Below are 26,328 nucleotides of genomic sequence, written 5' to 3' on the forward strand. Positions count from 1 at the left end.
TCATAAAAAATTGAAATCTAATGACCAACAAATAACTAACCCTAATGACACCTACAATAAACAAAGAACCCTAATGACCAAAATAACTAGAAACCAAACTAACCTAACATGTTCAGCACATAAAACAGTTAAACAACAATGCACTCAATCAACCTAAGCCATACATTTTGCAAATACAAATACACATATACCAAAACATAATACACCCATGATTCCACATGATTAGAGATAATGCAAGCACATCTACGTGGATAGAATGGAGGAGGGGAGGGACCATTACCTCGAGGAAGCTTCGGGAGACGAGATCCGGGCACCTAGGGTCGCATTTGGGGGTTAGGGTTTCGTGGGGGCATGGGGGAGACGAAGAGAGAGCAAAGCGCCGGCTTTCAGAATGGAGGGAGGAAGAAGAAGGGGGCCGCGGCGCGGCTTCAAGGGTCCAAACCTCGGCGTTGAGTCGGGCCACGCTGAGTCAGGTGGCTCGGCATTAAGTGACCCCGCGCCGAGCTATTGGGCCACGAAGCGTTGTTGGGCCGCCTGGGCCACGCGTCGGATGGTGCCAAAAGCTCGGCGTGTAGTCCCACCGCACCGAGGTTGGGCCTGTGGCGTTGGCTGACACAACGCCGACGTGTTGGACCCCATGCGCCACCGTGTCGCCGTCGACCCGGGTCGTCCGTGATGTGGCAAGACCTTGGCGTCGTGTCAGTCGACGCCGGCCCTCATACCTTGGCATCATGTTCTAAGACGCCTAAAAATGGTCTATTTTCAGCAAACGTTTTGGCATAGGTCTTTTTGTAAAAAATGTTTTCAAAAGGGACCAAATTGCAAAAATTTCACCCTCTGCCCTGTCCAAACGACCAAACCCTAGGTACCAATGCTGTCCACACGCTGCCACCGGCCCCACTGGTTTTGTCTGCTCCAAATAAAGAGAAGACACCGGCCACGACTCTCGGCGTTGACTACCCAGACCTCCAGCGTCGAGCAGTGCCACGCTGAGGTCTGCGGCTCGGCGTGAAGTAACACAGCGCCGAGGTACACGGGGCCCAACGCCTTCGTGGCAACTGCGACCGGAGTCCGCGCTGACGTGGCAAAAGTTCAGAGTTGTTTGACACAGCGTCGAGCCTCATACCTTGGCGTCGTGTCCTAATACGCCGAAAAACGGTCTATTGTCATAAAACATTTCGACAGGAAGCTATTTGTAAAAAATGTTTTTAAAAGGGACCAAAATGCAAAAATTTCACGACATGAAGAGGGTTTTGACAGGAGCTCCATGGATAGTGGATAGACATGCAGTCATCCTGAAACAATACGATAAAAGGCTTGGCGCTTCAAAGATTATGTTTGATTGAATGGAGATCTGGTGAGGATCCTAAACTTGTCCCTAGGCTGGATGAATCGGCAAAGGTGAAGTCATGCAACATGGGCGTGGATGCGGACGGTAAGCAGACCAGCGGGGCGTTCTATATCATGGAACCGTATGGCAGTTTTAGTATAGGGTTACATGATATAGCAGGCCCTTAGTGGGTCTACTCTTTAATCATGTCATGCTTAGGATCGGATAGCACTACGTGTCGAAGGACAAGCCTACGCATGACAGTAGCATACAGGTCGTGACGGCATGAGCACGATGGCTAGAGGGTCGTGTCATGTATATAGGTATTGCCACGATCAAACAAATAGGTCAAACTAAGATTTCAACTAAATACATTATATGTCAAACACACATGAAGGTGCAATGCAAAAGGAAAATTATAAATATGAACCGAAATTAATATTATATAGAGAGTAATTGGAAAGTAAAGTTTAAATTATAGAAAAATAAGAAATGAAAGTATCAATATAAGTACAATGTTAGAATATGAACATGATATATAAGAAAAAATATAAGCAATTTTGGTTAGCCACGGGGCCCTATAGGAGGAGTGCGGTTGAGATGGACCAACGGCCACATACGTACATGGGGACGCATCCGAAACTGTTGCTTCTTGAAGTCTACCGAGCTAAGCTAGCCCCACTCACACGTTGCATTGTAGCATTGCTCAAGTGGCGACGCCGGGAGAGGTTGACGCCCACCTTGCCGGCGAGGGAACCCGGCTGCAACGATCACCATCGTCCCGTCCCGACGACCGGACACGGCACGTCGTCGGCGTTCCAGCTCTGCATGCCTATCGAGGGCCTGGCCGCCGGATGCCTACGTTTCAAGCGCACGCCAAAGCTAAGGGGCGGCAGGTCCTCGATCGATCGGACGGTCGCTATCGGATGCCACCGCTAGACTCACGTCCATCGCATCATCTGCTTCTCCTCTAGTTCTCTAGCTTAGTCCGGCCAATTCGTTCTGCGACAGCTGGCCGGTCGTCCATCCGGCCAGTACGTCTGGATTGTCTATCACACACGTACTTCCATCCATGTCCCCATCTTTTGCAAGTTGCAACTAATAAGTAACCAAAAATGGATCGATATATATATGTTAATGCGTACTCGTGGTTCTAAAGTGTAAGTCATTCTGTGTTTTCTCTAGATACAGAACTGTTCTAAATTGTAATCGATCATTCTGTCTTTTCTACAAACATAGATTTTACTATGTATTTATTAGACATTATGTATATCAAGATAATTTGGAACGGAATGTGTTGACAGAAGATGCTCGACAGTCCACCGAGGGGTATCCCACGATGGTAGATTTATCGGTGGAGGTGCGCGTGATATGAACCAGACGGTAACAGAGACACAAGACACAAGATTTATACAGGTTCAGGCCGTCAGCATGACGTAAAATCCTACATCATGTGTTCTGTTATTTTGTATTGATTGTGTATCAGATTCGATATATATCGTTTAGGGGACCCCTGCCCCTCCTTATATACTCTGGTGGGGTAGGGTTACAAGGAAAATATCCTATTTGGTATTACAATATCTTCTTATAGTCTTGCGGTGCACGCCGACCAGAGCCGAGCACCGTAGGCCATGATCTTATTGGCTGGGCCACCTTTGATGGTGCGGCCCATGTCTTATCTTATGGATACTGTCAACAACAGGATGAAGATGTTCTTATTTCATATCCCTTCATTTCGCATGTACAGGGGTACACAAAGACCTATAGCCAGAGTCCAAGGACAATGGCCGCAACAAAGTTAACTTAGGGGAGGAAGAAAAGGAGGTTGGAGGACGGCAATGGCGCCATTTTAATTTAAATCTTAACTCTAGAACATCGCATACTGCACAGATGAGGGGCAGGGGATCTCACCGGCGCGCCGGGAGGACGCCGACTGTCGGTGAGTGTCGGGCAGGTGGCCGGCCGGTGTCGGGCAGCAGGCGGGCGGCGTTGACCAGGCAGCCCACGGTGGGCAGGCACCGGCGGCGGGCGGCAGGCTAAGCGTAGGGCTGCCGGCGTCGAGCAAGGGGCTCCCTGCGGGCGGGCACCGAGGTGGCGCAGGGTCTCACTGGGGGTGGGCGAGCGGGACCGTGCTCGCGCTCGCGCTCGGTTTCGCGGCGGGGACAAGGGCGTGGGCCAGCCGGTGGCTGTGGCAGACCGGCCGGGCGGGGGGGGGGGGGGGGGGGGGGGGGGAGGTCGACGGTGGAGGCGGGCGGGGTGGGGAGGGAGGGGGGCGGCGGAGGGGTTGCGGTGGAGGGTGTGCGGTCGGCGGCGCGTGGGGAGGGAGCTCGACTGCGGCGGGCGTGGGAAGCACGATGGAGTGGGGAGGGAGGAGGGCGCGTGGGGGGGGGGGGAGCTCGACGGCGGCGCGAGGGGAGGGAGGTCGACGGCGGCGCGCCACAGCCACCGATGGAGTGGGGAGGAATGGAGAAATGGTCAGAGCCGGCCAGCGGCTTATCTATTTTGCGGCCTGTTTGCCGAGTGTCGGCCCGATACGACACTCGGCAATGTTTTTAAAAAAAATTCCATCAGTTTGCCGAGTGTCGGCCGATGGCGCACTCGGTAAACTACTTAAAATCCCTGTTCTCCCTTAACAAGAAATTTTAAAAAAAGTTTATTACATTGTTGCCGAGTGCCACCTATGCAGCACTAGGCAAACTTATTTCTATATTTCATGCTACCCTTTTCTTTCCTCTACTTAATTACTTTCCTCTATTTCATGTTTCACTAATTTCATGAAATGAACTTACAATACACTTTGTTAGGTGCACTCACAAATGTATATTTCAAGCTTGTACAAAAATTGGACTATTATTTCCTGTGTTTGTATATCACGCATCAAAAATTCAATAATTGCGACGAAAGAATTAAAATTACGAAATGGCTCCGCAAAATTGCCAAAAATTCACAAGAAGCGATCTTTGTTCTCTATTGTATATACAAAAAATTTTGAAGTGAAACTCCAAATTGACATTCAAATTGTCTCCTCATCTTACCGGATCTTTCTCACATCTTAGAAACTTCTCCGGAGATGATCCGATTTGTAAGCAGCGTACGTGTCAACTTTGCCGAAACACTCTCAATTTTTTACCATAGCCTCCACGTATGATATCATGACAACTCGATGAATTTCGTGATTTTCAGACTTCGTTTGTTTTTTATAGAATTTTCAGACGTTTTCGCCACGCGTTTCTGCTCATGTTTCGCGAACACAATGTTCGAAATTTCTGGTCTGGCCCTAGATACGGTCTCAAAACAGACTCAGTGACAAGAATATCATTTTTTATTCACTTTTTTCGGATATTCGAAGCACTTGCAGTTCATATCCAAAAAATTACCGAAAATTCATTTGACTAAAATAAATTGACGAAATATAGTAAAATAACTCAGAAATGTACATTACTTCAACACAGAGCAACAGGTATTGTAAGAGAACAGTACAAAAAGTTTGGGGGGCAAAATCAAAAAAAAATTTGTTTGCTGAGTGTCAGATTCTGACACTCGGCATATAACAACATTTGCCGAGTGTCGAAAGGTGACACTCGGTATAGATGTGTGTTTGCCGAGTGTTGTATTTTGGCACTCGGCATATAGGTGGGTTTGCCGTGTGTTAACGTGTGACACTCGGCAAAATGATAACGGAGGTCGACGGTGTTACCCGGACATGAAGTTGCCGTGTGTCTATTGTTTGTCGAGTGTAGGCACTCGGCGTAAACTGTTATGCCATGAGTTTTATTGTTGTTGAGTGTCGTCTTTGGGACACTCGACAAACACCATGTTTGCCGAGTGCCCGAAATCTTGCCCACGGCAAAGGTGGGGACACTCGGCAACTTAGGTGTTTCCGGTAGTGTTGTTGAGATCCATTGGACAAAGACTCTGAGATTGGCCCCTGCGATGAGAAGCAGAAACCTGCGGATGTCCTGAATTCCACGGAGAGCCACGCCGCCGGCTTCAGATTGGAAAACGCCTCTGAATCTTGTGTAAGGCGGCGCCGCAGCAAATTGCTGACGATCCCGATCTGGTCACGATAGGGCACGGAGTCATCCTATCCAACGAGGTGTTGTTTCTGACTCCGGACACCATCACGTGTCACCACCGTGTTGCCTCGGGGCTCATCGCAGGTGTTCATGAAGGTCGCCGTGGAGTTGCCATGAACCACGTAGATCTTGAGGTACGCCATCTGGTTCGTTATGGGATCAGCTCACACATCCCCTACCTAGCGTGTCAATTATCGACAGAAGATGCTTGGCAGTCTATCGAGGGGTATCCCACGATGGTAGATTTATCGGTGGAGGTGCGTGTGATACGAACCAGATGGTAACAGAGACATAAGACACAAGATTTATGCAGGTTCAGGCCGTCAGCATGACGTAAAACCCTACATCCCACTAGTAGAGAAATGACCTTTCATCCGCTTCGATTTTGGGCTTTAGTCTCGGTATTTTTTGCGTCCGGGAGTAAATGAAGAATTAGTCTTGGTTGGAGCTACCAATAGGGACTAAAGGCCCCTATACTGGCACGCTTTCGCAGCAGGCCACCTTTAGTCCCGGTTGATGTTACCAACCCGGACTAAAGGCCCTTCAACCTTTAGTCCCGGCTGGTAATACCAACCGGGACTAAAGGGTGACCTTTTAGTCCCGGTTGGTGTCAACAACCTAGATTAAAGGTCTCCCACCCAGGACTAAAGGTATCCCATAGGTCAATTCAAAAGGAGAGTGTCCAGGACCCTGTCACATGTGGTGTACAGTTGAATTGGTAAGGAGTTTATGCGCGAGGAAAGAGGTACTGAGTTCGAATCTCACACATCGCAAGAGAGGTCTCCCTATAATTTCGTTTATTTTTCTCCTGAGGATGGACCTTTAGTCCCGGTTATGTGACCCGGGACTAAAGGCCAAGACCTTGAGTCCCGGATCGTAGTCCCGGTTGGGAAACCGGGACAAAAGCTAGTTCCCAACTGGGACTACAACCCATTTCTCTACTAGTGTCCTATGTTCTGTTATTTTGTATTGATTGTGTATCAGATTCGATATATATCGGTTAGGGGACCCCTGCCCCTCCTTATATACTCTGGTGGGGTAGGGTTACAAGGAAAATATCCTTTTTGGTATTACAATATCTTCTTGTAGTCTTGCGGTGCACGCCGACCAGAGTCGAGCACCATAGGCCATGATCTTATGGGCTGGGCCACCTCTGATTATGCGGCTCATGTCTTGTCTTATGGATACCGGAGGCCATACCGTACCCCCACAAAATGAGTACGTAGTAGTATGTGGAAAACTTTTTTCATCAAGTAGGGTGTTTGGTTTGAGGAGCCACTTCATCGTAGATGAGGTAATGCATCATGAGTCTATTGCTCAAAATTTGTCAAATTTGGTGGAATGACTTCATTCCTCGTACTAGTACTAATTGTTAGCACGTGAGGAATAAAGTGATGATGGCATCAACCTATTCCATACCAGAAACCAAACAAAAAAAGGGAGGAATGAGTCGATGATAGCCAACTCATTCCTCAAACCAAACACACCACTCCCTCCATCCAAAAAAGATAAGTGTATTATATTTTGATCTGGAAAAAAGTTATATATAGAAAATTGATTTTGACCCTATTAAGAGTCGGTCTCATCTCAAAAACACCTTGAACACAAATATATAGATATACAAGTTTTATGTCCTAAACTTATATATAATTTGACTAATTGTTGATCAAAGTGCACAAGTAAATCACAGATATCCAGGTAAGCTTTAACAAAAGAGCCTTACTACACGAGTCGGTATTGCTCAAACTATGATTTATACTACATTCCAAATTATAATGTAGCTCTATTCTAAGTCAAGCTCCTCTAACTTTGACTAAGGTTTTATAAAAATATATTAACATCTAAATTCAAATAAAAATTACCATCACCTAATATTTGAAATATAGGTGTTGATGCATTTTCAAAAAATAATGAAAATTAAATAGGTCTCTCTTGGGATAAAGCTAAAAATTATGATTTTTAATAGAGGCTATATATCAACATCATCCACCGCAAATTCGGACATACTAAATTCCGTCTTGAAGGCCTAAAAGTTACCACGTCAATCATGAAAAAGAGCATATGCATCATTGACCTTTATTGATCACCTTAAAAGTCCATGCCATCATGTGCAATAAACATATATACAACTAATTTCAGAATAAAAGATGTATAAAAAATAGTGTTTTATTTACTTACTACTTAAGGAGAGAAAAATATGTAAACAAATAGTTTATATATGTCAAATAAAATTAGTAAATATCTAAATTAATAATGTAGATAATAAAGATTGTAATTTGAATTATTGATGGATTAGAAAGCAAAGTGTGTAACTAGAGAGCACACGCAAATATAATTACTTAATATGTAATGTTGTGAACAAAATTAGAAAAAATAGTATTTTATTTCCACATGGGTTATGAGCAAAACATATAAATAAAGAATCCATTTATCACAAATGCAATAAATAATACTTAATGTGGAATAGAAATATACAAAATTGATTTCCACGTGGGATTGGAAATATGTAAATAAGTAGACAATTTAAAAGAAATTAAATAGCTCACATTAGATTAATGAATAGCTAAAATCAAGAATAATAAATAAGAAAAAATAATATTCGATTTTCGTATGGATTGGGAACCAAATATCTAGATGAAGAGTATAAGAAATGCAGTTTAAAGAATTGAAATTAGTATTAGAAAACAGAAACAAGGGTCATATCAAAGAGAATCTTTGAACAATTTCAAAATGACAATATTTTTGGGTTCACGCTTCATCTCGCCCGAGCCTTAGATTCGCGCTGCGTCTCGCGCGACCCTTGGGTTCACGCTTCGTCTCACCCGACCCCTCGACCACGCCTGACCCTTGGGTTCGCGTTCTGTTTTGCCCGACTCTTGGGTTCGTGCTCTATCTTGCCCGACCCCTCGGCCGCGCATGATCCTTGGGTTTGCCCTCCGTCTCGCCTGACCCCAAGGCCGTGCCGCAGGCTTCGTCTTGCCCGACGCCTCGGGTTCGCTCTCCGTCTCGTCCGACGGCGACCCACAACCTTACACCCACCGGGTGCGCTCGTGAAACAAGTGTAAATAGCCCCTTCACAACTTCATAGAAGTCCCAAAGGGGCTCGAGGGCTCCTATCGGGTTCATAAACCCAGGGTCCCCAATGGACCCGCTTCCCTGTAAAACTTGGCCCAACAGGCGGCGCAGCGACAACGTGCGCCTGGGCCGGCCTGAGTACATAATGACAGGCCGGGACAATGATTCGGTCCCCGACCGAAAGGACTGGCCAAGGTGGGACCGCAGTCCAGCTTCGACCTCCTTCTCCGACCAAGGATACGTTAGACCTCTGCTCGCTGCTCTTTTCCGACCGACACGGTCGAGACCGACTGGGACCGACTGATCAGGGACGCCCGCTCGGTGAGAGCCCGGGGATCAGGCGGAGCAGATAAGGTAAGGCGCTCAAGTCAACCGCAATATCGAGGACCGTACCCTGCCATGCCCTGCGCACCTACAGGATGGTGCCACCAAGCCATGCCAGACGGGCACTATACAACCTTCCAGGCGCGTCAGAACACAAACAGTATTGTAGGCACCGATGTTTGCCGTACCAGGCGAACATGGTAGAGCCTGCTAGAAGCGTCTGAACATAAACAGTATTGTGGGCGCTGATAACCATCTCGTACCCGACAGCGTGGGCAACAAGACTAAGTAGCACACGTATACACTCTCTCTCTTTCTCTGACTTGTAAGGCCATCCCTTTCAAACTATAAAAGGGGATAGCTCTCTCCTAAAAGCTCTCTCGAAAAAGAAAAAAAGGGTTAGACAACTCGAGGACTTGACGACCTAAGGACTCGAACTGCTCAATAGCTCTAGAACCCGACAGCTACACAGAGCATACGCTCTAATACTTAGCGCACGTTAGAGCATCCGTCACTCTCGGCCACTCGGATCGGAGTCCGACCGGACCTCTTACACCCTCTTCTTATTCCTACTCGTTTGTAACCCCATAGCAAACTTCGAGCACCTGGGCTCAGGAATAAAGTCACCAACCGACTGAAACTACACGTAGGGCACGTTGCCTGAACCGGTATAAATCCTGTGTCATTGAGTGCTAGGCCACATCCGATCACAACGTACGATAAAACTACAAATATTTACTTGCTGGTCACTTTTCGCACCGATAGGAAGTGTGCCTTCACTGGTCACTTTTCGCACCGATAGGAAGTGTGCCTTCAAGGATGAAATTGGTCTGGTTTGTATGAAGGCCAAGAAGAAAATTAAGGATGTACTTCTTAATTGGTGTGAGAATTTCTCTTTATGAGTATATTCTTTCTCTTTTGGCATCGACTGCCTTGTAATTCTGTATATACTGTACTCCTCTCCATTTATATAAAATACCAAAAATATAAGTGTAAGATTTATGCTTCCATAGATTAATTAAGAAGATAATGAAAGAGCGGTCGTTATATTGGTGGTGCCTTGTCACAAGATCACTTGGTTATTAAGTATGTTATCTAGCAATCTAGTAACTCTTGGAGCAGCTAATGGTTTTAATTTAATTATATTCATGTTCCTTTTCGACCAAGCGAGCGTTGGTGGAAAAGGTAGCAAAATGCAACAATAACCCCACTCAGCTTTGAACAAACAAGACCAACATCGCATCCAGGAGGTGTGACCAAAAAAGAAACTAGAGACCCAGCACAAATAAGCTGCGTATGCATGCATTGACCGGCCGAACACCAGTGAGGTGAGGTGGACTAGCATTATATACGTTACGTTGACCCCCGGCCAGATAGTTGGTAGAAGCACACACTCATGCATGTCAGCGGATAACGACAGCGACCGCGGCAAAATGTCAACCCACCATGCATATGCATGCTGCAACACTACCAGGAGGCCACGCCCGTTTCCACTATATCCAATTCACACAACAGATAAAGTTACAGCAGTCAACTCCTGACAGACTCATGGATCGATTAAACAAATATGGGGCCTTACAGCACTACTAAAGATCGCCACTAGCAACTAATAACAAACACAAAACCTTTTTGCCGACGCACAGTGCGACGAGTCGTGTTCCTGTCGACTGTCGTTGTCCCTGATCTCCTGTGGTCAAGGAAGACTAAGGACTCTTGGACTCTGATCCTAGCTAGTTACTATCACCCTCTCCTTTTCAAATCATAGTCGATTTAATTTTACCGAGCTTTTACTGTATAATACAGCTAGATATACATTATGTCTATGTCTAGATGCTGATTAAAACTAATATTTATTTAGAAAAGACAAAATTACTTGAAAATTTGGAGAAGGCGGAGTAGGTGGCAACATATATATATACTTACAATAGTGTAGTGCATGCTGGTTTCGTTGCTGTGTTTCCCCAATGGCCAATGGCCAATGCAACAAGAACGTAGCCGGTGCACTGCTGCCCTGTCTGGGCCTGTCATCGTTCGTCCATTTTGTAAAAATACGCTAATTACATTTTGTAAAAAGTACGCTAATGAATAAGGAGTAATAAGTAATGTAATCACACGGAGCTCGCAGAGAGCATTCACACCAAGTAGATAACATACAATACACACACGCAGGAGATGAACTATAAGGTGGAGTTCACGTAGGCAGAGAGAGAGAGACAAGACACATAAACTACACTCTACACCTTGGAAAGGAAGACGTGGCCCATCATCATATATATCTGCATCGTTATTTTGCAAGCCGAAGGTTGCTTTGCATGCAGTTAGTGATATGATGACGGCCCAGGCCGGCCGGCCAATGTGTAGGAACTAGGAAAAGATGTGTTATAATGCGTAGCAATGCAATGCAAATTCAGTGCCCTTCAGCTCGATCAGCTGGGTGCTAACAAATAAAGGGCCTCGACTTTTAGCTACACCGTTCATGCATGTATGCAACTTGACTAGCTACTTGCTTGAGGTCGGGCGGGTTTCACAAAATAAATATAACCATGCATGCATGCACATATACATGTCAAATGCTATTATGTAGAAAACATGCATACTCAGATACAGACTCAACTCCTAGCTACATATATACACACACGTCAGCATGCACGTCGGCAATACGTACGCAGGAAATTAAACTGCCACTAGGTAGCTAGCTAGCTCGACCGTGTACGTACGTACGAACATGTACACGTCTATCACAAGGTATGCACGTCGTCGTATACACATAAATAAAGCCCGGCCCTGTGGCGGCGAGTGCGTGCATGCCATCTCGATCAGAACGCGTACGTGGCACAGGGTCTGACCTGGTGCCCACGGCACTAGCTGCACCGCGCCGCGCGCAACGTGCACTAGCAGCCTAGCAGGCATGTACGCAGCTGGCCGGCACCGGCAATCTGCAAGGCACCCAGGCTGGGCACCGTGTGCACGGATGCAGCCACTGCTGCACGCAACACATATATGCCGCTGCCTGCGTGCCACGTACGTGCACGCACGCCGCAGGCAGGCAGCACTGCAAGATGGGCGAGGACTAATAATTAAGAAAAATATATGTTATTAGTAGTTTAGTACATACTCCCTTCGTATAAAATCTGCGAGGACTAATAATTAGGAAAAATAATTTAGACAGAGGGAGTAACGATGATGGCTAGAGAGGGTCGAGTGTCTATGTAAAACTTTATTGATCACCTAGCGCGCTGCTAAGACGTGTTGTAACAAATAATTTTTTTTCTACTTTAATACGGAGACGCGCAAACCTTCAGTGTGATCGAGAAGAAACGATGATGGTTAGTTTTTATGTACACGTAGTTTTGGGTTAGTTCTTTTGCATCTGTGCTGTTATAACATTTGTAAAACTTCGGTTCGAATTTTGTTGGGTTTTGGATATCTGGAAACGACAAATGAAAGTGTGTAGATAGGTTGTCCTCTCTCTCATGAACACCGGTGGTCGATCCCCAGAAGCCTCGAGAGTCGAGCCCCCACATACATGGAGATTGAAGTTTCCTAGTTTATTATAGTCGTCCGGCAAGCGTGGCACAGTAGGCATGGCTGACTTTTAATTTGTTTTCGATACGTACGTAACGTGACGTGCATGTATAAAATACATGCAAACCGGCGGGAAAAAGACGCATGCAGTGATGCCATATCACGCAGCAGCTAGCAGCATGCACGAATGCAAATGAACGAATATTGAAGTCAGTAGCGTACGTTCATTTGCAACGTGGCGCCATGGCATTGTTTTGTTGGCAACCTTGGATTAGCTAGACGAACATGCTGGTGTACTGAAAATATGGTACTAGTAGTACCTACAGGCGACGGCGACAGATGCATGGTCGTCATGGCTTCTTTTTATATATACGATGCATGTATAATGTACGTGCTCCTCCGATACGGGAATATCATATCATATCAGTTTATATATATATATATATATATATATATATATATATATATATATATATATATATATATATATATATATATATATATATATATATATATATATATATATATATATATATATATATAGAACTACTATTCTGTAGCTGGCCACAGAATAACTTATTCTGTAGCCACTTTGAGTTATGATAATTACTATGTTAATTTACGAGATTATAGTAACTCCTTACTAAGTGGTTTAATATAATGTTATGGTAAATATTCCCATGTGTTATAGTAACCCAACTATCGTAAATATGTATTGACATTATGGTAAATTAGTATATAAAATTATAGTAAATGGAGGTGGCTACAGAATAACTTATTTTGTAGCCGGCTACTGAATAGCCTCTCCCTATATATATATATATATATATATATATATATATATATATATATATATATATATATATATATATATATATATATATATATATATATAGAACCACTACTCTTTAGCTGGCTACAAAATAACTATGTTAATTTACAAGTTTATAGTAACTCCTTGCTAAGTGGTTTACTATAACGTTATGGTAAATATTCCCATGTGTTATAGTAACCCAACTATCGTAAATATGTATTAATATTATCGTAAATTAGTATATAAAATTATCGTAAATATAGGTGGCTACGAATAACTTATTTTGTAGATGACTACTAAATATACTCTCCCTCTGTATATGGTCGTGCATGTTAAAGGTTAATCGCCGTCCTGTACGTCCTTGCCACGTACAGTACGTCCGATAAGGCAGGCATCCAATGCGCTGTGGACTGTGCATGGCATCATGTGTCGCCTGCAGATTTTTTTAATTTTAACACTTTTTTATAACTAATTTTAAATTTAACACTGTAACTTTTTTTTTAAACTAACACTTTTGGCCGCGCGTATTGCCCTGGCGCGGCCAAATGTCTGTGCCGCACCATGCATGGTGGCACGGCAGAGGTCTGACGTGGCGACGATCGATTTCGATGACCGTTGACATGGCAGCTCTTGCCACGCCACCTACTATGGCGCGGCAGTGCCGCGCCCTGATCCATGACGCGGCAGAGCCGAATAACTACCGCGTGGCCGGCCGTCCGCCCGCACGCACCCTGCCCGCCCCGCCTGCCGCCTGCGCCCGCACTCGCCCATCCACCGCTAGCGCCGCCAGCCGCCGCGTCGCGCCCGGCACTGGCGCCCGCCCGGCCTCGCCCGCCCGACCACGCCGCGCCCGGCCACTCCCGCCACGTAGCGCCCGTGCTGGCCGCGCCACGAACGCCGGCGCGTCAAGGCCACCCGCTCCTAAGGTACCTCCTCTCGATTTCATATTTTTTTTTTGCTTATTATTGATTTAGGATAATTAGTGATTTAGGATAGTTAGTAATTTAGGATAGTTAGGGTTGATTTCATATTTTTTTTTATTATTGATTTAGGATAATTAGTAATTTAGGATAGTTAGTAATTTATGATAGTTAGTAATTTAGGATAGTTATGGTTTTATGATTGGTATTGATTTATGATAGTTAGTGATTTAGGGTAGTTAGGTTAGTGATTTTTTTTGTGATTTACGTAGGTTTGAGGTTGTGTGTTCTAGTATAATTAGGATTTTGGGTTCAGGGATTGTTTATGTATTTATTATTTAGTTTATAGTTAGTTATTTAGTTATGGATTTTGGGTATAGATACTAGTTTACTCTAAACCCAAAAAGGTTTAGGTATTTTAGGGATTGATTATGTATTTATTATCTTGTATAGTTAGGATTTTGGGTTTAGGGATTTAGGATAGTTAGGTTAGTGACTTGTTTGTGAACTTACTAATGTTAATTTAAATTTGGTTAATTTGAATACTCTAACGCTTTGTTTATCAATTCGTAATAGGATGGCTCCTCCCACGCAGCACCCGTTGTACCCCATTCTTGAGGTGGAGTACGCCGCCCAGCATCGAGCACACATCTTGAGTGACAATGACACAGAGGTGGCCTTGCCTCCTTTGAGGCCCCGCACGCACACCAGGGCGCACCAGTGGGACGAGCGTTATGCGCCGTACATATGGCGTGCTGGCTTCCTCGAGCTTGTCCGTGTTGTCAACCATGGTCTTTCTTCCCTTGACCCAGCACTACTTACTGCAGCTGTAGACAGGTGCGAGTGCATTCTTTGTACGTAAACTTTCTTCTAACAAATTTGAGGCAACTAATAATCATTCTATTCTTATAACAGGTGGAGGCCTGAGACCCACACGTTACACCTACCTTGTGGCGAGATGACCTTGACGTTGCAGGACGTGAAGGCTATTTTAGGCCTTCGGTTGGAGGGACTTCCAGTGACAGGGATAGTTGACAACGATCACTGGAGGGAGCTGGTGGCTCAGTTTACTGGCTTTCTTCCACCAGACGACGATGCTTCCAAGAAAAATAAGTGAGTAATTCAAGCCTATTTAATACTTGCATTGCTTTCCTGCAGCCACGGGGTCTCATTTTCTTTGGTCAATTTTAGGAAAAGTTCCGGGGTTTCGTCGTCCTAGATCACGGAGCGCTTTGATTACTTGGACCCACAGGCTGAGGAGGCTCTGATCGACAGGTTCGCTCGTGTGTGGCTCTGGCACTTTCTTGGTGCTTTCCTCTTCCCAGACGCCTCGGGCAACATGATCAGCTGGATGTTCCTTGACATACTACGACAGCCGTGGGAGAACATAGCGGCGTACAGCTGGGGCAGCGTAGTCCTAGCATGGACGTATCAGCAGCTATGCATTGCCTGCCGTCACACCTCAGGATATGCGAACCTTGGGGGTTGCTCGTACCTACTTCATGTGTGGTGTTGGGAATGATGGCCCATTGGGAGGTCCGTTAATAATAGTTTACCGGTAAGTACTTCGGTTCACTATATTCTTAGAGGCAGTTACATATGAATTCATTATTAATGGCTAATTCATTATCGTGCTCAATGCAGCGATGGAACGGGCATGATACACTCCCTACAGCTCTATATATCTGGACAGAATCAGCGTTAGTTAGAGGGAATGCGTGGCGCAAGTACAGGGAGTACACGAACGGTCTCGATGTCCTAACACAGCACCAGGTTACGCTCTCTTTACTATCATACCTGTGTCTTGTTCGATCTACACTATATCACAACCTAACTCAATTACGAAATTTCAGGTGCATTGATGTCCTTGGGATGCTCCGGAGGTCTAGGACTATCTCAGTCCTGTCACTAGGGACGAGTCAGACGAGTATTGCTATGACGTCCCTCTTATTTTCTTCCATGTGGTCGAGATTCATTTGCCCATCTAGGTCTGCAGACAGTTTAGGAGAATGACAGGCTGCCCACCACCGCTTTACTTCACCAACCAAGAATTGCACGGGTGCATTATCGATTAATAACAAAGCTACAATCCAGAGGTGTGTGGTACAACTAACATCATTTTGTTGCAGGTATGACCACAGGAAGAGGTACAAGACCAAGGATTGGTGTGTGACACACAGCTCGCGCATCCATTTGTGGCAGAACAGGGTACGACATCCGGTCCATGTGGGTCCTCCACACGACCAGCACACCTTCGATGAGTACCTGCGCTGGCTTCACAGGTCTACGAGGACACATATCAAGCCCCCGTACACTGACGTGGCGATTGACGAGGACTTGGAGGAAGATGTCATCAAAGTTGTGTACGACGTTACCACTAGAGAGGACATACAGCTACAGAGAGCCCCGCTACAAAGATACGTGGTAAGATACTTGAATGGTACAATTTGTTATCCATTTGGTATTAAGTATGTATACTAAAACCGTTCAACCGCATTTCTGTACCCAAGCGACACAATTGTCGAGGCTGTCCAACGAAGCAGCGTACCGGCTTCACGAGTCTAGAGGGCTGGGGCCAGGCATTCTCACGGCTTTTGTGGAGGTAAACATAAACTTGTCCGTTTCGAAAATGTTTATTCAGCGTATATGCGTTTGGGAAATGCACTAACTTTAACGTCTATTTATGTAGAAGGTGAAGAAGAGCTACAGGAAGCTAGCTCAGAAGCTGAGGTGCATGGACACTCCTTATGAGGAATCACCACTCTCGGCGCGGTCGGGTGCCACGTCTTCAGCCTCTTTGAGGACACCAGTCGACTCTTATCAACAGATGACAGGTGCCACTTCTACGGTGCGTACACCACCACATCATAGCGCTGGGAAGGACCCTGCAACCGAGGATGACGATGACGATGACCCCCCGGGCTTCCGCAGACAGCACGACCAGTGGGACGATTGGCCGTAGGACGAGATCGGCATGTCTCAGCTAGGTGGTGCCCCGCTTGGTACCCAAGGAGCCTCACAGGTACTATCAAAGATAGTTTATTTAAATACGTAGGCTCCATGAACTAACGATCATAAAGAATTATAAGTAATCGTGTGTATCATATACTTGCAGGGTACGAGCCGTACACACCGTCGATGCGACCATACCGACGTTGGCTACACTCCCAATGTGTTGCCAACAAATCTGAAGAGACAGAGGCGTCCGAGGGATCCTTACACTCCTGGGTCTTAGTTTGTTAGGTCAAACAAATATTGGCGTCCGAAACTTGCGGGGTTATTTGGTTATGTTATGTCAAACTTATGTCAAAACAATGAAAATGTTATGTGCCAGCTTATCAACTTGCGCACAGACTTCATTTATCTGTTTTATATTCGTTTCTTTGCGTCGCGGCAGCACTGCCGGCGAGATTAAGTACCAACTAGTTCGAGAACCGGCAGTCCCGGTGTATCTCGACACCGGTGGCAATTTTTCATAATCGATTAGTTAAATTGGTGGTTAACCGTATTATGAAAGACGGAAAATAAATCATTGGCTTATCGAATTGTTTATTCGACTGTGAAAAAAATTCAACAAAAAACAGAAATAAATCTACTATTGATTTTACGTCAAGCAATACTTAGAATAACTCCCACTATCGACACGACGCGTTCGGATTAAACCGTTCAGGTACCGCTGGTTGGGCGGCGGGCGCGGCGCCTAGGCGGGCTTGCTGCTCGGGCAGGCGGGACTGGGCGCGATATTTATTCGGCTCTGTCGCGCCACGGATCAGGGCGCGACACTGCCGTGCCAAGGTAGGTGGCGCGGCAAGAGCTGCCACGTCAACGGTCACCGAAACCGGTCGTCGCCACGTCAGACCTCTGCCGCGCCACCATGCATGACGCGGCACAGGCATTTGACCACGCCAGGGCAATAGGCACGGCCAAAAGTGTTAGTTTTAAAAAAAAACTTATAGTGTTATATTTAAAATTAGTTATCAAAAAGTGTTAAAATTAAAAAAAAAATCTCGCCTGCATGGTGGAGATTCTATATATATCCCGGCTTTTTTCAGCTTCCGCTACCGACAGGTCTTTTGGAAACAGCTTCCTCGTAGAAGCATACACTAATGCTAGCTGAAACAAAAAAAACCCCTCTGCCCGAATCATGTTCTTGTCTCGGTGCTGAAATAATAAAGAAGTATTTTTTTGCCTGTTTTGGTCCACACCAGCATCCTGCCATCAACACCGGGAGTTGGACGAGCATCGATGCCCACGCTGTGAAAACATGTTACGTCTTGGCATCGGTAGAGGTGGCAGAAGAAAAAAAATCGGCATCGACTACGGTTGTGGGTAGTTTTCTATATCTATACCTCTATATACCTGTATCTAATACTAAAGAGATAAAATTTCTGCCACTAATAATTTTTCATCCACCTTAACCTAAAGTGGCTCAGTTTCGGCTTGGAAAAAAAAATCCCGTGTCCGTGTTTCTCGATGAGATGGAAACGTTTTCAGGAAAAAAAAATCCCATCTTGCGACCTTTTATCATGAAAGACGTTCCCGCTCATGGAAACCAGGACCCACGGAAGGCATTAACGTGTTTGTCTGTTTTCCTTTTATCTCATATATTTGTTTATTTTGCAAAACTTCGAGCGAAACAAAACAATGGACTAGAGAATTTGACGCTGACATGCAGCTACTCAGAACATTGCACTTTTTTGTGTTAGCCATGTTAGTAAGGATGGTTTATTATATCTGGATATTTTGACAAAAGTATATGGCTTATTATATCTAGATATTTTTGTAACATAGCGATACACTACTACTGGAATGAATTTGCGCAGCGTGGCCAAAACACGCTCCGTGGCGGGCACCTTTTTTGCCCGCCACGGTTAACCGGTGGCCGGCCAGCGAGGCCGGCCACCGGGGCGCCCGCTGTGGGAAATTGGTTTACCGCGGCGGGCCACCTTACCTGCCCGCCGCAGAAAATCGTTATTTACCGCGGCGGGCGGTATGAATAGCCCGCCGCGGTTAATACGGTTTACCATAGCGGGCGCTTTAAACTGCCCGCCGCGGTAAGGACTTGATTTACCGAGGCGGGCGTTTTATGTTGCCCGCCGCGGTAAAGCCTGTACATATACAGACCTCAGACCCTCCTTCTTCTCCACGGGTCTTCCTCTCTCAAAACTCATGGGGGAGGCTTTGCCCTAAAATTTGAGGAAACTTTTGATTTGAGTTGAAGGGCTTGGATTTGAGGGAGGAGGACATCATAAGAGGTTCATAAAGGCTCTCCCTCTCTCCTTCCATCCTCTCTCTTTATTTCCATCACCTAGAGTTCTCTTTAGATCTAGATCTAGATCTAGATCAATTTTAATGGAAAAAATGATGTCATGTATTTCTTTAACTTTAGATTCATCATAGATGCATGCTTCATCTTTCACATCGTCATTTCCTCTCTTTTTCATGATTTTGGACGTAAAAATCATCAATTTCTCCTAATTCTTCTTTATTTAATGTTGATTGTGATGGATAATGTTCGCAGATACGATGGATAGATCGGAATGGATGTACCGGATCGATAGAGTGAATGATCCGCGGTACCTCTTTGAATTAAGGAAGTTTATTGCGGCTGGTAAAGCTCACCGTGAGAGACTGAAGCGGATGACAACCATATGTCCATGTTCTCGTTGCAAGAACCTGAAAGCCCACTGAGACAGCGAGGTGCAAACTCATTTGATCATGTATGGTTTCATCGAGGGCTACACAGTCTGGACATTTCACGGCGAAAGAGTTGGTGCGAGTGGCGCTGCATCTGGAGTTACCTCTTCGACGCCGACGACGACAGCACCACCGGTGAATAAAGATCCTTCCGCAGCAGCTGCGCCAGCCGACAGTGACAACAGTTGTCGTGATTACATCACGGTGGATGATGTAATGCAAGACATGGCCGACGAAGCCGGCGACGGTGTTGATGGTCAGGATACTGTGAGCCAACCCGAGGATGTGCAGCTTGTTGAAGATCTAGTCAAACACTTCGATGAAGACGACGTTGTGTTGGGTTGCCCAAAGTGGTTGGAGAATTTCAGAGAGTTGAAACAGGCGGCAGTTGATCCTCTCTATAAGGACGGCGGCGATTGTCCAAAGGACTGCACGGCGCTCCGTTTTAACCTCCATATGTTGATGTTGAAGGCTCGTCATGGTTGGTCTGACACTAGCTTCAATGAGTTGTTAAGCTACCTTGCCACCACGTACCCAACGGCTAACAAGGTGCCCGCCAATACTTATCGGGCCAAGAAGCTGATCCGGCCAGTGGCGATGAAGCTTAGAAAGTTTGATGCATGCCCTAACCACTGCATCCTGTATCGGGGCAATGAGTATGAGAATTTGACGAGTTGTCCGCACTGCGGCTTTAGTCGGTACAAGAAAAATGCTGGTTGTCGCGTGGATGCAGAAGACGAGGGAGGCTTGCGGGGTGGTCGGAAGAAGAACAAGAAGGGGGCAAAGAAGAGCAGTGTGGCCAAACAGATCTCGGCTCAGCAGGACGATGAAGAAGAGGGTTACACGCACAGGAAAAGTCCAGCACTAGGATGGCTTGTATACCAGATACAAGCAACCAGTTTAAAAGCGATGTGATGACAATGGGGCAAATCTGAGCCAACTACTACTACTTTACTACTCTAGTACTACTCTACTTTACTACTCTATAACTGTGTCTATACAACTGAAATATGTATTCATTGTAGCTTTCCAATGGCGGAGGAACCGATAAGCGAATGGCGCGACCCTACCCCTAGTGCATCATCATCAACTAGCCTCGAGAGCCAAGTGTCCATGACCCCTAGGCCAACAAAGAAACGTCATACAGAGGACGATGATGATCCGACCTACCAACCGAGGGACGACGAAGTTGAAAGTGCGCGGTCTCCAAACCCTGAACAGATGCCGATGGTGCCTCGAGAATTGAATTTCGAGGAGGAAGAAGTCAGTGACAAAGAACCCCCCGCTCCATCTCCAACCACTTCAGGCAAGTCTAGTGGTCAGAGGACAAAGCTGAGAAGGGGGGAACATGGGAGGCACCGGAGGGAAATCCACGGCGAAGTCCATGTGATCCATGAGGTGGGACCAGAGGGAAACCCGTTGTCGCCACCCACGGTCCTTGCCAAGTTCAGCAACCAGGTGGCATGTATAGTCAAGGACAAGGTGGAGATCACTTGGGCGGAGTGGAACAATGTCCCGGTCGACTACAAGACACATATCTGGGGTGAGGTGACGAGGAGCTTCCATTATCCCGAGGACGCCGATCTAGACAAGTGCAGGGAGTGGGTCATGCACGTGGCAGGAAGAGCCTTTAGAAACTTCAAGTCCATGCTGACCAGGTACTACCTGAAGCTAGGCAAGTCACCCTGTGTCAAATACACTATGGTGAAGGAACATCACTGGGAAGAGTTCTGCAAACAAAGAACAACAGAAGAAGCAAAGGCAAAGAGCGCCAAGTTCAGCGCACTCGCAAAGAAGAACCTACACCCCCACCACTTGGGCATGACTGGGTTTGCTGGTAAGAGGCCCCAGTGGCGGGAGGAAGAAAGGGCTAGAGCTGCCGCCGGGCTTCCCGATCCGTACGACGGTGTAGACTTGAGGGCTAAGGACTTCATTTATGCCCGCAAGCCGAAGAAGCTCAAGGAGGGCGCGAGCAAGTTCATTGAGCCGAAGTTCGAGGAGGTGGAGAGGGCTCTCATCCAGGCCGCTAAATCCAAGGATAGCTTCGAGGTTCGCAGGGGCCAGGACTTGCTGACCCTAGCGCTGGGAACCCCCGAGCACCGTGGCCGCGTCCGTGGCATGTCGTCGAAGATGAGCTGGAACTCAGTGGAGTCATGGCAATCCAACGCTGCCACATACCAGTCAAGGCAGAGGTACAAGGAGGGCATCTTTCAGAAGGGCTATGATCAAGGCATGGCCGAAATGATCAGTCGGTCCATAAAAGAAGCCTTCACGAGCAATGACCCAGATATGGTGTCGATGAGGTCACAGATGCTTCGCCAGGCAGGCGTGGCCGTGCCACAAGTTCCACAAGGGCAGACACAAGGGCAGCCACTGCCGATGATCGAGGATTGCCCAAGGCACCCCGTCGACGACATTCGGCAACCCATGCGCGTCAACCTCAACATTCCGTTCGGCAGGGCGAAAAAGTTGATCGTGGGTGAGGGTTACATGCACCCCAAAGAAGATATCAAAGATTTCAACCAAGACCAGATCCCTGCCAACTATGCTGCCGTGATACTTACATGGTATGCGACCCAATACGAAGAATTTGAAATGGAATATCCAACTGCACAAGGGGTAACGATCCTTGGAGCTGCCATTGGTTCCGAAGTCCTGTGGAACAAGGACGACATAGAGATCATTCTCTCGACGCCGACTTCTACGCCGATGGCGACACCAGCATCACAACCATCCATTGCCGGATCTTGTCCCCCCGATGATCCGGATCACGGCGACGGCGATGACGAAGGCAATGGCGGGGATGACAAGGGAAGGAAGTCACCCTGAGGCACAAGCCCTCACCCTCGTTCTCATCCTCCAACAACAAGTCCACCCGCACCTCCCGATAGTCTGTCTAAGGGCACAAGCAAAGGACCGGGAGGCATGGAGGAACCGGGGGCAAAGACACCGCCTGCTGCCATTGCGAGCACAAGCCACTGTCCTCCACCGCCGGCGAAGACTAAAGGCGACCAAGGGCATCTCACATACTCACTTGAGTTCGAAAGGTATGGTAGCGGCGAGCATAATTTGCTAATAACTTTTCTTTGCCATAATATGGTACTAACATTTCTATCCCAGGCCAAGATCACCTTTCCATCTATTTCCTGAATCGGATGACTGCCCCGGCCATTACGAGCATGGGAAGTTCATGATAACCAAGGCCCAGTTCGTTGACGAGGAAAGGTGGGAGACAAGGAGGTTTCATCTCTGGTACATGGAAGCGGCAAAAGCTGGCCTATATGGTTTTCTAGTCAAGGTTGTGGCAGAGTACTTCCACTTGCCCGGCAACGATGTAGAACTCCCCGTAGACTTCCACGACATGTACAGACTACTACGGGAACAAGACCTTGACATCGCCCAAGTCACCTTGTTCTCTATGTAAGTGATGAATTGCGAGTTTCATATATCACCTGCCTTTGAATCGGTCAAGACTACTTATATATGCCACGATGGCTTGTCCTTGCAGGTTGATGGCCTATATATCCAAGGAACTAAAACTTGATGTTATCTATCTATCTCCAATGCATATTGCTCAAAGAGTCATCATTGGTTACCACCTAGATGACAATCATCCAACCATGAAAGACTTGACCAAGCGACAGAGAGAGGCGCATAGGAAGAAACTGATGGACAATGAGAAGTTGAACATTTCAAGGTACATACTAGGAGCAATGAAGAAGATCAGGAGAAATGGGTGTATCGTAGCTGCCTACCACTTTGGGTAAGTCGAAGACATGCCTGTAGAGATAAGTGGGTAGCTAGCTAGTATTATTATTTCTCATTGTAACCTGTATTTTGTTTCAATGGCGCAGCCAAGGCCTCGAGGGTCACTGGGTTGCATTTATCATCTACCCTCAGGATGGCAGGGCCTGCGTATTTGATTCGTTGAGAATGCCAAACTTAAAAGGGTACAAGGCCTTTGAAGATTGCCTCAGAGTGTAAGTGACTGAACTGTCTTCTCATATGCGTTCTAATGCCCTGCCTAATACTAGTACATTTCATATAACGCTTATAAGGAGTACGTGAAGGATCCTGAATGCTATGATCGAAGAACAGAGAATTTTAAGGCTAAGCATAAGAACCGCATCAAAATCAGACGCAACTTTCCGGTAAGTATTTGAAAGGTTTAATTGTGCGTTCTGTTCATAAGCGTTCTAATGCCTGTATTCTAATGCTTGTGTATCGATCATGCAGTGTGCCAAACAACCGGTAGGATCACAAACCTGTGGCTTCTACGTCTGTGAGTACCTGAGGGAGTGCAAGCAGTACAGCAGCAGTTGGAGGGTGCTCAAGAATGGATTGAACTGGTGGAGAGACGTGCAGAGCACCCAACACTCCTTCAAGCAGACAAAGGCGGACATATGTAAGTTTGTCTTAGACAAATGCGTGCTTGAAGGGAGCACGTTCTTCAATGAGAACAGCCAGCTAGCGATTTTACCGGAGTACGAGAGGCTGAGGAAATGGCCCACGATGATGCGTCCGCAAGATTACTCCTTAGGGCATGTATAACGACTTTAATATGTAAATGTAATGAATTAACAATGACAAGAACGACTAAGTGAATGTATATATATGTATATTATCTCATGTGTAATGCCTGCATACTTTTTAAGTTTAATTTGTGAAATCTGGATGTGATTTGAATTTGAATTTGAATTTAATTATATGGCTGCTGTATTTTTTTTTAATTCAGGAAATAATTTACCAAGGCGGGCAAATAATAATGCCCGCCACGGCTAACGAACATAACCGCGGCGGGCTCTGTACCGTGTCCGCCGCGGTAAAATAATTTACCGCGGCGGGCGGTTCAACGTGACCGCCGTGGTAAAAGTATGTTTACCGCGGCGGGCACGTTACACCGCCCGCCGTGGTAAATCGGTTAACCGCGGCGGGCAAAGCCGCCCGCCGCGGTTAAGCCACGATTTACCGTGGCCTCTAGGCCGCGGCGGACGGCTTTGCCCGCCGCGGAAAATCAAAAACGTCCGCCTCCATTAAAGTTTGTGTAGTAGTGATAGTTTCAGATTGCAATTATTGCTGTGCAGTTTTTTTCCCCTCTTTTTAGCTTCTACCTTTCTGTTGGCTCGGAACGTATAACCAATAACCAGCATGTAAACCTGTTGTACCCGTTCATTTTTCACCTCTACTTAATGCAAAGGCAGACCGTTCCAAGCTAAAAAATATCAAGATATTTTGACAAAAATATGTGCCTTTTCTTTTCTTGACTCAATTAATTACAAACATAATATTTAACGGTCATTTTCATTCTGGATCCACTACAGCCGTGACAGCAAACAGGCTCCCGCCGAGGTGCGCGGCGGGTGTCAACCTAGAGGCGTTGCAATGCCCCAATCACGCTGGAGCTAATGACGGACCCGGTAACGGAGCAAATATTGTCCACAAATGACTTACATTATGAGTTTCGCTTCTTATATCGAGGTTAACTATTATGTCTCGAGCTTATATTATGAATGTCATGATTATCATGTAGATTTGAAATTCTGTAAGAAGAATAAAATTAAACATACATAGATATGTACTGTTTGCATTGTCATTTCGTATGAACGCGTAGTTTTATCTTCCGTTGCAATGCGCGGGCATGTTTGCTAGTAATACAAAATTTCTGCCACTAATTTTTTTTTGTCCAACCACCCGCTGCGATTTTTCTGTATTCCAGTCGGATGGAAACTTCCGTTTCTTCATGAAAACATTGACCTTGTGCCCATCCATGTCCTTTTCCAATTCATTTTTTATTTTTTCTATTTTCTATCGCCTTTTTCCCTATTAGTTCCGTAACTTTTTTGTTTCTTCCTTTTTTTCTCTCGCTGAGCACGCACACAATGTAGCTGCCGCCACTGTGGTAGTCGTGGTCCATGGCGCCACTAACACCTCGGTGCAGCAAATCGGTATGGGAATCGAATTGAATTAGAAGCAAAAACAACAGCTTTGATCAGAAAATTCCCTGGTATGTTCAACATGAAATCTTTTTTTTGGGCCCCCTTTTCCTATTTGTATTAGAGATCTTTGTTGAAACTGATATTGAAAGTTGCTATTGCGAGCTCCTGGTCTCGCAGAATATGAATCCTAGCCTAGCCGGGCCCAACGATGCTCTTGATCTCGCTGGACATGGAGAAGCAAGATCTGCTTCCTGTTGTTGTTACTCTAGGTTTTTTCACCATTACTCTTATCCTTTAATTTTACAATTTGTAAAATATGTAATGGCCCTTTAAATTATATATGTACGTGCTCCTCCAGTCTTTTTCCAAGATACGGGCTCATCAGTTTATTTATTTATATAATTGTGTGAATGTCAAAGGTTAATCGCCGTCCTGTACGTCCGATAAGGCAGGCAGTGCAATGTGCCGTGGACTATGGTGTGTACATGTCCCCTCCATGGCTCATGGGTGGGTAAGGGCCCATTTGGTAGATCTCCGACAAGCCAAAACAACTTCAGTTGTGGCTTTAATTGTGAAACAGATTCATAGCTTTAGTTGTGGCTTCAACTGTGAAACAGATTCACTTTGGTGG

This window comes from Miscanthus floridulus, chromosome 14 (genome assembly GCF_019320115.1).
Source record: "Miscanthus floridulus cultivar M001 chromosome 14, ASM1932011v1, whole genome shotgun sequence".
NCBI lineage: Eukaryota > Viridiplantae > Streptophyta > Magnoliopsida > Poales > Poaceae > Miscanthus > Miscanthus floridulus.